Below are 10,771 nucleotides of genomic sequence, written 5' to 3'. Positions count from 1 at the left end.
TGGGAGGATGAACCTCTATTGCTCATCAATGAACTGAATACCTTGGTTCAACAGAAATTACCTCAGAAGAAAGCGGATCCCAGAAAGTTCTTAATACCTTGCATCATAGGCACCATGACCTTTAAGAAGGCTCTGTGTGACCTTGGTTCAAGTATAAACCTCATGCCACTCTCTGTAATGGAGAAACTAGGGATTTTTGAGGTACAAGCTGCAAGAATCTCACTAGAGATAGCAGACAATTCAAGGAAATAGGCTTATGGACTTGTAGAGGATGTCTTAGTAAAAGTTGAAGGCCTGTACATCCCTGCTGATTTCATAATCCTAGACACTGGGAAGGATGAAGATGAATCCATCATCCTTGGAAGACCCTTCCCAGCCATAGCAAGAGCTGTGATTGATGTGGACAGAGGAGAGTTAGTCCTTCAATTGAATAAGGACTACCTTGTGTTTAAGGCTCGAGGATCTTCTTCTGTAACCATGGAGAGGAAGCATGAAAGGCTTCTCTCAGTACAGAGTCAAATAGAGCCCCCACACTCAACTTCTAAGTTTGGTGTAGGGAGGCCATCATCAAGCTCTGAGTCTCTGTGAAGCTCTCTAAAAGCTCACTGTCAAGCTATTGACATTAAAGAAGTGCTTGTTGGGAGGCAACCCAATGTTACTTAATTATATTTAATTATATTCCACTGTTATTCTATGTTTTCTTTAGGTAGATGATCATGTGAAGTCATAAAAACAGCTACAGAATTAAAGCAAAATGAAAAACAGCATCAAAAATAGAACACCCTGGAGGACAGGCTTACTGGCGTTTAAACGCCAGTAAGGATAGCAGAATGGGCATTTAACGCCCAGCCTGGCAGCATTCTGAGCGTTAAATGCCAGAATGGGCAGCACTCTGGGCGTTTAATGCCAGAAATGGCAGACAGACTAGCGTTTAACGCCAGAAAAGGGTGTCTGGCTGGCGTTAAACGCCAGAAAGGGGCAGCAGACTGGCATTTAACGCCAGGAAAGGTAGCAGAGCTGGCGTTTAACGCCAGAATTGGCACACAGAGGGTGTTTGAACGCCAGATTGGTGTAGGGAGCAGAATCCCTACCTACCCCACCTTTTCTTCTCTCCTCTTCACACCTTTCCATAACACTCTTCCCCAAATACCCTTGACCAATCCCATCCATAACTCTTCCCTGAATACCCTTCACCTATCAAATCTTACCCTCTTCTCCCTAATCTCTTCACCACTCACATCCATCCATCATAAAACCCCACCTACCCCACCATTCAAATTCAAACCATTTCCCTCCCAAACCCACCCCTTCATGACCGAATTCCCTCTCTCTCCTACCCTATAAATACCCCTCCTCACTACCTTCAATTTCACACATCATACACATTACTACCCCCCTTGGCCGAAACCACTACTACCCTCCATCTCCTCCATTTCTTCTTCTTCTACTCCCTTCTTTCTTCTTTTGCTCGAGGACGAACAAATCTTTTAAGTTTGGTGTGAAAAAAGCTCTACTTTTTATTTTCCCATAACCACTAATGGCACCTAAGACCGGAGAAACCTCTAGAAAGAGGAAGGGAAAGGCAATTTCTTCCACCTCTGAATCATGGGAAATGGAGAGATTCATCTCAAAGGTCCATCAAGACCACTTCTATGAAATTGTGGCCAAGAAAAAGGTGATCCCCGAGGTCTCCTTCAAGCTCAAAAAGAGTGAATATCTGGAGATCTGACATGAGATTCAAAGAAGAGGTTGGAAAGCTCTCACCAACCCCATTCAACAAGTCGGAATCTTAATGGTTCAAGAGTTCTATGCTAGTGCATGGATCACTAGGAACTATGACCAAAGTATGAACCCAAACCCAAAGAATTGGCTCACAATGGTTCGAGGGAATTACTTGGATTTTAGTCCGAAAAATGTAAGGTTGGCATTTAACTTGCCAAAAATGAGAGGAGATCCTCATCCTTTCACTAGAAGGGTCAACTTTGATCAAAGGTTGGACCAAGTCCTCATGGACATTTGTGTGGAAGGAGCTCAATGGAAGAGAGACTCAAGAGGCAAGCCGGTTCAACTAAGAAGGCTTGACCTCAAACCCATGGCTAGGGGATGGTTGGAGTTCATCCAACGCTCTATCATTCCTACTAGCAATCGGTCTGAAGTTACAATAGACCGGGCTATCATGATCCATAGCATCATGAATGGAGAGGAAGTAGAAGTTCATGAAATCATACCTCTAGAACTCTACAAGGTGCTGGACAAGCCCTTTACTTTGGCAAGGTTAGCCTTCCCTCATCTCATCTGTACCCTATGCAATTCAGGTGGAATTGTCATAGAGGAAGACATCCTTATTGATGAGGACAGCCCAACACTAAGAAGAGGATGGAGCAAACAAGAGAGCCCACTCATGGACCTCAACAAGAGCATGAGGAAATTCCTCAACAAGAAATCCTTGAGATGCCTCAAGGGATGGACTTTCCTCCACAAAAATATTGGGAGCAAATGAACACCTCCTTAGGAGAATTGAGTTCCAACATGGGGCAACTAAGGATGGAGCACCAAGAGAATTCCATCATCTTCCATGAAATTATAGAGGACCAAAGAGCCATGAGGGAGGAGCAACAAAGGCAAGGAAGAGACATAGAGGAGCTCAAGCACTCCATAAGATCTTCAAGAGGACGAACTAGCCGCCATCACTAAGGTGGACCCGTTCTTTAATTTTCTTGTTCTTATTTTTCTGTATTTCGAAATTTATACTTTATGTTTTGTCTCTGTTTGTGTCTTTATTACATGATCATTAGTGTTTAGTATCTATGTCTTAAAGCTATGAATGTCCTATAAATCCTTCACCTTTCTTAAATGAAAAAATGTTTTTATTTGCAAAAGAATAAGAAGTACATGATTTCGAATTCTATCTTGAAATTAGTTTAATTGTTTTGATGTGGTGGCAATACTTTTTGTTTTCTGAATGAATGCTTGAACAATGCATATTTTTGATATTGTTGTTTATGAATGTTAAAACTGTTAGCTCTTGAAAGAATAATGAAGAAAGAGAAATGTTATTGATAATCTGAAAAATCATAAAATTGATTCTTGAAGCAAGAAAAAGCAGTGAATAGACAAAGCTTGCAAAAAAAATATATGAAAAAACAAAAAAAGGGGATCCAAGGCTTTGAGCATTAATGGATAGGAGGGCCCACAGGAATAAAATCCTGGCCTAAGCGGCTAAATCAAGCTGTCCCTAACCATGTGCTTGTGGTGTGAAGGTGTCAAGTGAAAAGCTTGAGACTGAGCGGTTAAAGTCGTGGTCCAAAGCAAAAAGAGTGTGCTTAAGAGCTCTGGGCACCTCTAACTGGGGACTCTAGCAAAGCTGAGTCACAATCTGAAAAGGTTCACCCAGTTATGTGTCTGTGGCATTTATGTATCCGGTGGTAATACTGGAAAACAAAATGCTTAGGGTCATGGCCAAGACTCATAAAGTAGCTGTGTTCAAGAATCAACATACTAAACTAGGAGAATCAATAACACTATCTGAATTCTGAGTTCTTATGGATGCCAATCATTCTGAACTTCAAAGGATAAAGTGAGATGCCAAAACTGTTCAGAAGCAAAAAGGGCTACAAGTGTCGCTCATCTAATTGGAACTAAATTCATTGATAAGTTTGGAATTTATTGTATTTTCTCTTCTTTTTATCCTATTTTGTTTTTAGTTGCTTGGGGACAAGCAACAATTTAAGTTTGGTGCTGTGATGAGCGGATAATTTATACCCTTTTTGGCATTGTTTTTACATAGTTTTTAGTACGTTTTAGTTACTTTTTATTATATTTTTATTAGTTTTTATTCAAAAATCACATTTCTGGACTTTACTATGAGTTTGTGTGTTTTTCTGTAATTTCAGGTATTTTCTGGCCGAAATTGAGGGACCTGATGACAAGTCATCTTAGCCTATTTTAACTAGTCTTTTTCTTTTGTTTTCATTAGAATTATGCATTTTCTTGAGCTACAAGCAAGCCAATTAGGTAGATTTTCATGTTTCCTTTGATTTAATCAACCATGTATGAATTCATGCTATTTCATGAGGTTTTATACTATAATTGTCACATGTTATGAAAGAATGAATATCTCATGATTTTAAGCATAGCTTTGATGTGTTTGGTTGATTAATGATAGGTGAAGAAAGCTTGGAGAAAGGTTGAAGCATGAAGGAATAGCTAGGAGTAAAAAGAAGACAATGGAATAAGTGAAATTGAACCAGGAAGCAAAAAGCTAGACCTAAAGTTAGCCTCAAACTTTTGCACAAACTTTTGGGTGAAAAGTTAGCCCCAACGTTAGTCCCTAACTTGGAGGCTAACGTTGGCATGATGAAAATCACTCCCTGGGTACCAAAAGTTTGCGCCAACGTTAGCCCCCTAACTTGGTGGCTAACGTTGGCACATGAAAATCACCCCTGGGCACCAAAAGTTTGCGCCAACGTTAGCCCCCTAACTTTGAGGCTAACGTTGGCATGAAGAAAACCTCCCTGGGCACCAAAAGTTTGCGCCAACGTTAGCCCCCTAACTTGGTGGCTAACGTTGCCACATGAAAATCACAAGGGGAGGAGCAAAAGTTTGCGCCAACGTTAGCCCCTAACTTGGTGGCTAACGTTGGCGCCACAAGTGCACAAGGTAAGGCCAACGTTAGGGCCAAAGTTAGACCCCTAACTTTGGCACCAACGTTGGTATCAGATGGATATAGCTGCTGATATGAAAAGTTTGGGCAAAAGTTAGCCCCCTAACTTTTGCTCAAACTTTTGGTCCAACTTTTGAAAAACTCAAACCCGGTTCAATTGGTTCGTTTTGGTTCCTCTTCAAACTCCATGAGCAATCAACCAAGGCCTCTTTCAACCCAATTCCACCAAGAGCAAAGGCCCAACTCAAGGCTTGAAGATCATTGGAAGAAAGTGTATAAATATGATAGAATTCAAGTTCTTCGGGGAGCTTTCTTTTGGAATTTTCATAATAGTTTTCGGAGAGCTTTGGATATTGAGTGATCTTTAATTTCTTTGTCTTGGGGAAGGAGAATTCACTTCTCTTCCTCTCAGTTTTATTGCTTTCAATTTCAATTACAATTGTCTTGGATTTTGGGTTGGAGAATTGAAGAAATTCTATTTCAATCTCAACCTTGGATCTCACTGCTTTATTTACTGCTTGATTGGATTTCAATTTCTGTTAATTGCTCTTCATCCACTTTCTTTGAATTTCAATTACAATTTCTTGTTGGATCTAGGAAGGCATTGAGATCTAGACTTGGTTTTCTAGTCTCTGGGTCCTGAGATCTAATTTCCCAATTTTACATTTTCTGTTTACTGTTTTCATGTTCATTTACTTTTCTGCTTCAAGATCCAATCTAACCCAAACCTTCTTCTACTTCTCTGCTTGATGCAATTTACTTTTCCTTGTTTAAATTCTGCAAATCCAATCCCCAATTCCCTTTTCAATTCCAGCCGTTTACATTTCTTGCACTTTAAGATTCCGCTATTTACATTTCTTGCATTCTAAGTTTCTGCTATTTAATTTCGTGTTCTTTAAGATTCAGCATTTTAATTCCCTGTTCTCTTTACTTCCATGAAATTTAATTTCTGCAAATCACAAAACACTCAACCAAATCTTGATTCGCTTGACTAAATTAACCACTAAGCTAAAATTGCTCAATCCTTCAATCCCTGTGGGATCGACCTCACTCCCGTGAGTTTTTATTACTTGATACGACCCGGTACACTTGCCGGTTAGATTTGTGTGTTTTGGAGGAAATTTATTTTTCACCAAAATACTCATCAGGACCTAAGCAAAAATCTGATTCAGAGGCTGAAAAAGAACTGCAGATGCTGTTGGATTCTGACCCTCCTGCACTCGAAGTAAATTTTCTGAAGCTACGGAAACTCAATTGGCATGCTCTCAATTGCGTTGGAAAGTAGACATCCCGGGCTTTCCAGCAATATATAATAGTCCATACTTTGTTCGAGATTTGATGGCCCAAACTGGCGTACAAAACCAGCCTAAAACATCTTGGCGTAAAACGCCCAAACTGGCACCAGAATTGGAGTTAAACGCCCAAACTGGCACTAAAGCTGGCGTTTAACTCCAGGAACAGCCTATGCACGAAAAAGCTTCAATGTTCAGCCCAAGCACACACCAAGTGGGCCCCGAAAGTGGATTTCTATACTATTTGCACTTAGTTACTCACTGATGAGCGGATAATTTATACGCTTTTTGGCATTGTTTTTAGTATGTTTTTAGTAGGATCTAGTTACTTTTAGGGATGTTTTTAATATATTTTATGTTAAATTCACATTTCTGGACTTTACTATGAGTTTGTGTGTTTTTCTGTGATTTCAGGTATTTTCTGGCTGAAATTGAGGGACTTGAGCAGAAATCAGATTCAGAGGTTGAAAAAGGACTGCTGATGCTGTTGGATTCTGACCTCCCTGCACTCAAAGTGGATTTTCTGGAGCTACAGAACTCGAAATGGCGCGCTTTCAATTGCGTTGGAAAGTAGACATCCAGGGCTTTCCAGCAATATATAATAGTCCATACTTTGGCCAAGAATTGACGATGTAAACTGGCGTTCAACGCCAGCCTTCTGCCCAAATCTGGCGTCCAGCGCCAGAAAAGGATCCAAAACCAGAGTTGAACGCCCAAACTGGCACAGAAACTGGCGTTCAACTCCACAAATGGCCTCTGCACGTATAACACTCAAGCCCAAGTCCAAGCACACACCAAGTGGGCCCCGGAAGTGGATTTGTACATCAATTACTTACTCATGTAAACCCTAGTAGCTAGTTTATTATAAATAGGACCTTTTACTATTGTCTTAGGCATCTTTTTGATCATCTTAGGATCTTAGGATCATCTTGGGACGTCTAGTTCTTAGATCAGAGGGGCTGGCCATCTCGGCCATGCCTGGACCTTCACTTATGTATTTTTAACGGTAGAGTTTCTACACTCCATAGATTAAGGTGTGGAGCTCTGCTGTTCCTCAAAGATTAATGCAAAGTACTACTGTTTTCTATTCAATTCTTCTTATTTCGCTTCTAAGATATCCATTCTCACACAAGAACGTGATGAAGGTGATGATTATGTGTGACGCTTATCATCCTTCTCCCTTATGAACGCGTGCCTGACAAACACTTCCGTTCTACATGAATTAAGCTAGAACGAATATCTCTTAGATCTCCTAACCAGAATCTTGGTGGCGAAAGCTAGAATGATGGCGGCATTCAAGAGAATCCGGAAGGTCTAAACCTTGTCTGTGGTATTCCGAGTAGGATTCAATGATTGAATGACTGTGACGAGCTCCGAACTCGCGATTGCAGGGCGTTAGTGACAGACGCAAAAGGATAGTAAATCCTATTCCCGCATGATCGAGAACCAACAGATGAATAGCCGTGCCGTGACAGGGTGCGTGAGCAGATTATTCACTGAGAGGATAAGATGAAGCCATTGACAAGGGTGATGCCTCCAGACGATTAGCCGTGCCGTGACAGGGCATTGGATCATTTTCCCGAGAGATGACCGAAAGTAGCCATTGACAGTGGTGATGTATCACATAAAGCCAGCCATGGAAAGGAGTAAGACTGATTGGATGAAGATAGCAGGAAAGCAGAGGTTCAGAGGAACGAAAAGCATCTCCATTCGCTTATCTGAAATTCCTGCCAATGAATCTACATAAGTATCTCTATCCCTATTCTTTATGTTTTATTCACATAATATATTGTAGCCCATATGAGTCAACTTAACTGAGATTTGCAAGGTGACCATAGCTTGCTTCATACCAACAATCTCCGTGGGATTCGACCCTTACTCACGTAAGGTATTACTTGGACGACCCAGTACACTTGCTGGTTAGTTGTACGGAGTTGTGTCCACACATAGAGCCATAATGAGGATTCAATACAATTATATATTGTTACTCTCACACAAGTACAAAGAACATGGAACACAATTTCGTGCACCAAGTTTTTGGCGCCGTTGCCGGGGATTGTTCGTGTTTGGACAACTAACGGTTCATCTTGTTGCTCAGATTAGGTAATTTTCTTTTTATTTTATTTTCAAAAACTTTTCAAAAATATTTCTAAAATTTTCTCATCTGTTTTCGAAAAAAATAAAAATGTTTTCAAAAAAAAATAAATTATTCTATGGCTTCAAAATTTTTAAGAATAAATTCTAGTGTTTCATGAAATATGTTGAATCATATCTGGCTGTAAAGCCATACCCAAACTACTTTGGGATTGGTATTCAACTAATCACTCCAGCCCATGTAATTATATGTTGCATCCTGGCTGGCTGTAAAGCCATGTCTAAATTCTTTTGGACTGAGGCTTTAGACTAACATGGCAAGATTCCTGGAATTCATATTAAAAATTTTGGAATCCTTATTTTTTTTCTTTTTTCATATAATTTTCGAAAAATATAACATAAAAATCCAAAAAAATTAGAAAATCATAAAAATCAAAAATATTTTGTGTTTCTTGTTTGAGTCTTGAGTCACATTATAAGTTTGGTGTCACTTGCATATGCACCTTGCATTTTTTTTTCGAAAATATCATGCATTCATAGTGTTCTTCATGATCTTCAAGTTGTTCTTGGTAAGTCTTCTTGTTTGATCTTGATGATTTTTTGTTTTGTGTCTTTTCATGTTTATCATATGCATTCTTGAATTCTTAGTGCGTAAGCATTAAAGAATTCTAAGTTTGGTGTCTTGCATGTTTTATTTGCATTAAAAAATTTTTCAAAATTATGTTCTTGATGTTCATCATGACATTCAAAGTGTTCTTGGTGTTCATCTTGACATTCATAGCATTCATGCATGCATCACATATTTTGATCTAAAAATTTCATGCATTGCATTTTTTTTTGTGTTTTTCTCTCTCATCATAAAAATTCAAAAATAAAAAAAAAATATCTTTCCCTTTTTCTCTCCTCAAATTCGAAAATTTGGATTGACTTTTTCAAAAATTTTTAAAATCAAATTGTTTCTTATGAGTCAAATCAAATTTTCAATTTGAAAATCTTATCTTTTTCAAAATCTTTTTCAAAAATCAAATCTTTTTCAAAATTATTAGTTATTTTCGAAAATTCCAAAAATAATTTTCAAAAATCTTTTTCTTATTTTATACCATAATTTTCGAAAATAACATAATCAATTAATGTTTTGATTCAAAAATTTGAAGTTTGTTACTTGCTTGTTAAGAAAGATTCAAACTTTAAGTTCTAGAATCATATCTTATGATTTCTTGTGAATCAAGTCATTAATTGAGATTTTAAAAATCAAATCTTTTTCAAAACTAATTTCAATCATATCTTTTCAAAAATATCTTCTTATCTTATCTTTTTCAAAAATATCTTTTCAAAATATCTTTTCTAACTTCCTAAACTTCCTCTCTTTTCAAAATTTGTTTCAACTAACTAACTAACTTTTTGTTTGTTTCTTAACTTTTTCAAAACCACCTAACTAACTCTCTCTCTCTCAATTTTCGAAAATATCTTCCCTCTTTTTCAAAAATTTCTTTTTAATTAACTAATTATTTTTATTTTTTATTTTTGAATTCAAAAATTTTCGAAAAATACTAACTAATTTTCAAAAACCAATTTTCAAAAATCACTAACTCCTTTTCAAAAATAATTTTCGAAAATTATCCCTCATTCTCTCCCATCTTATTCTATTTATTCATTCATATCCTAACATCTCATCTCACATTCCAATCCTCACAGTTGTGTTTCTTCCTTTACATCACATCCTTTATCTCCCCCTCTTCTTCTACTTACAAAGGGATCCCTATACTGTGGTATAAAGGATCTCTATTATTATTATTATTATTTTTCTGTGTCTTCTTCTTTGTCATATGAGCAGGAGCAAGGATAAGAACATTCTTGTGGAAGCAGATCCAGAACCTGAAAGGACTCTGAAGAGAAAATTAAGAGAAGCTAAAATATAACAATCCAGAGATAACCTTTCAGAAATTTTCGAACAGGCAGAGGAGATGGCAGCCGAAAATAATAATAATGAAAGGAGGATGCTTGGTGACTTTACTGCACCTAATTCCAATTTACATGGAAGAAGCATCTCCATTCCTGCCATTGGAGCAAACAACTTTGAGCTGAAACCTCAATTAGTTTCTCTGATGCAGCAGAACTGCAAGTTTCATGGACTTCCATCTGAAGATCCTTTTCAGTTCTTAACTGAATTCTTGCAGATATGTGATACTGTTAAGACTAATGGAGTAGATCCTGAAGTCTACAGGCTCATGCTTTTCCCTTTTGCTATAAGAGACAGAGCTAGATTATGGTTGGATTCTCAACCTAAAGACAGCCTGAACTCTTGGGATAAGCTGGTCACGGCTTTCTTAGCCAAGTACTTTCCTCCTCAAAAGCTGAGCAAGCTTAGAGCTGATGTTCAAACCTTCAGACAGAAAGAAGGTGAATCCCTCTATGAAGCATGGGAAAGATACAAACAGTTGACCAAAAAGTGTCCTTCTGACATGCTTTCAGAATGGACCATCCTGGATATATTCTATGATGGTCTGTCTGAGTTATCTAAGATGTCATTGGATACTTCTGCAGGTGGATCCATTCACCTAAAGAAAACGCCTGCAGAAGCTCAAGAACTCATTGACATGGTTGCTAATAACCAGTTCATGTACACTTCTGAAAAGAATCCTGTGAGTAATGGGACGCCTATGAAGAAGGGAGTTCTTGAAGTTGATACTCTGAATGCCATATTGGCTCAGAATAAAATATT

General features: G+C 38.2%; 1 non-coding gene across 1 annotated transcript; it reads right to left on the bottom strand.

Annotated features, from left to right (window-relative positions):
• Positions 1-10,409: 10,409 nt before the first annotated feature.
• On the bottom strand, positions 10,410-10,517 carry LOC112753868 (small nucleolar RNA R71). The gene has a single exon (XR_003178231.1). It is a non-coding gene; the product is annotated as a small nucleolar RNA R71 (small nucleolar RNA).
• Positions 10,518-10,771: the final 254 nt, after the last annotated feature.

This window comes from Arachis hypogaea, chromosome 15, assembly GCF_003086295.3.
Source record: "Arachis hypogaea cultivar Tifrunner chromosome 15, arahy.Tifrunner.gnm2.J5K5, whole genome shotgun sequence".
Lineage (NCBI taxonomy): Eukaryota > Viridiplantae > Streptophyta > Magnoliopsida > Fabales > Fabaceae > Arachis > Arachis hypogaea.
Note: the sequence above shows the minus strand (reverse complement) of the source record. Positions and strands in the feature narration are given on the sequence as shown.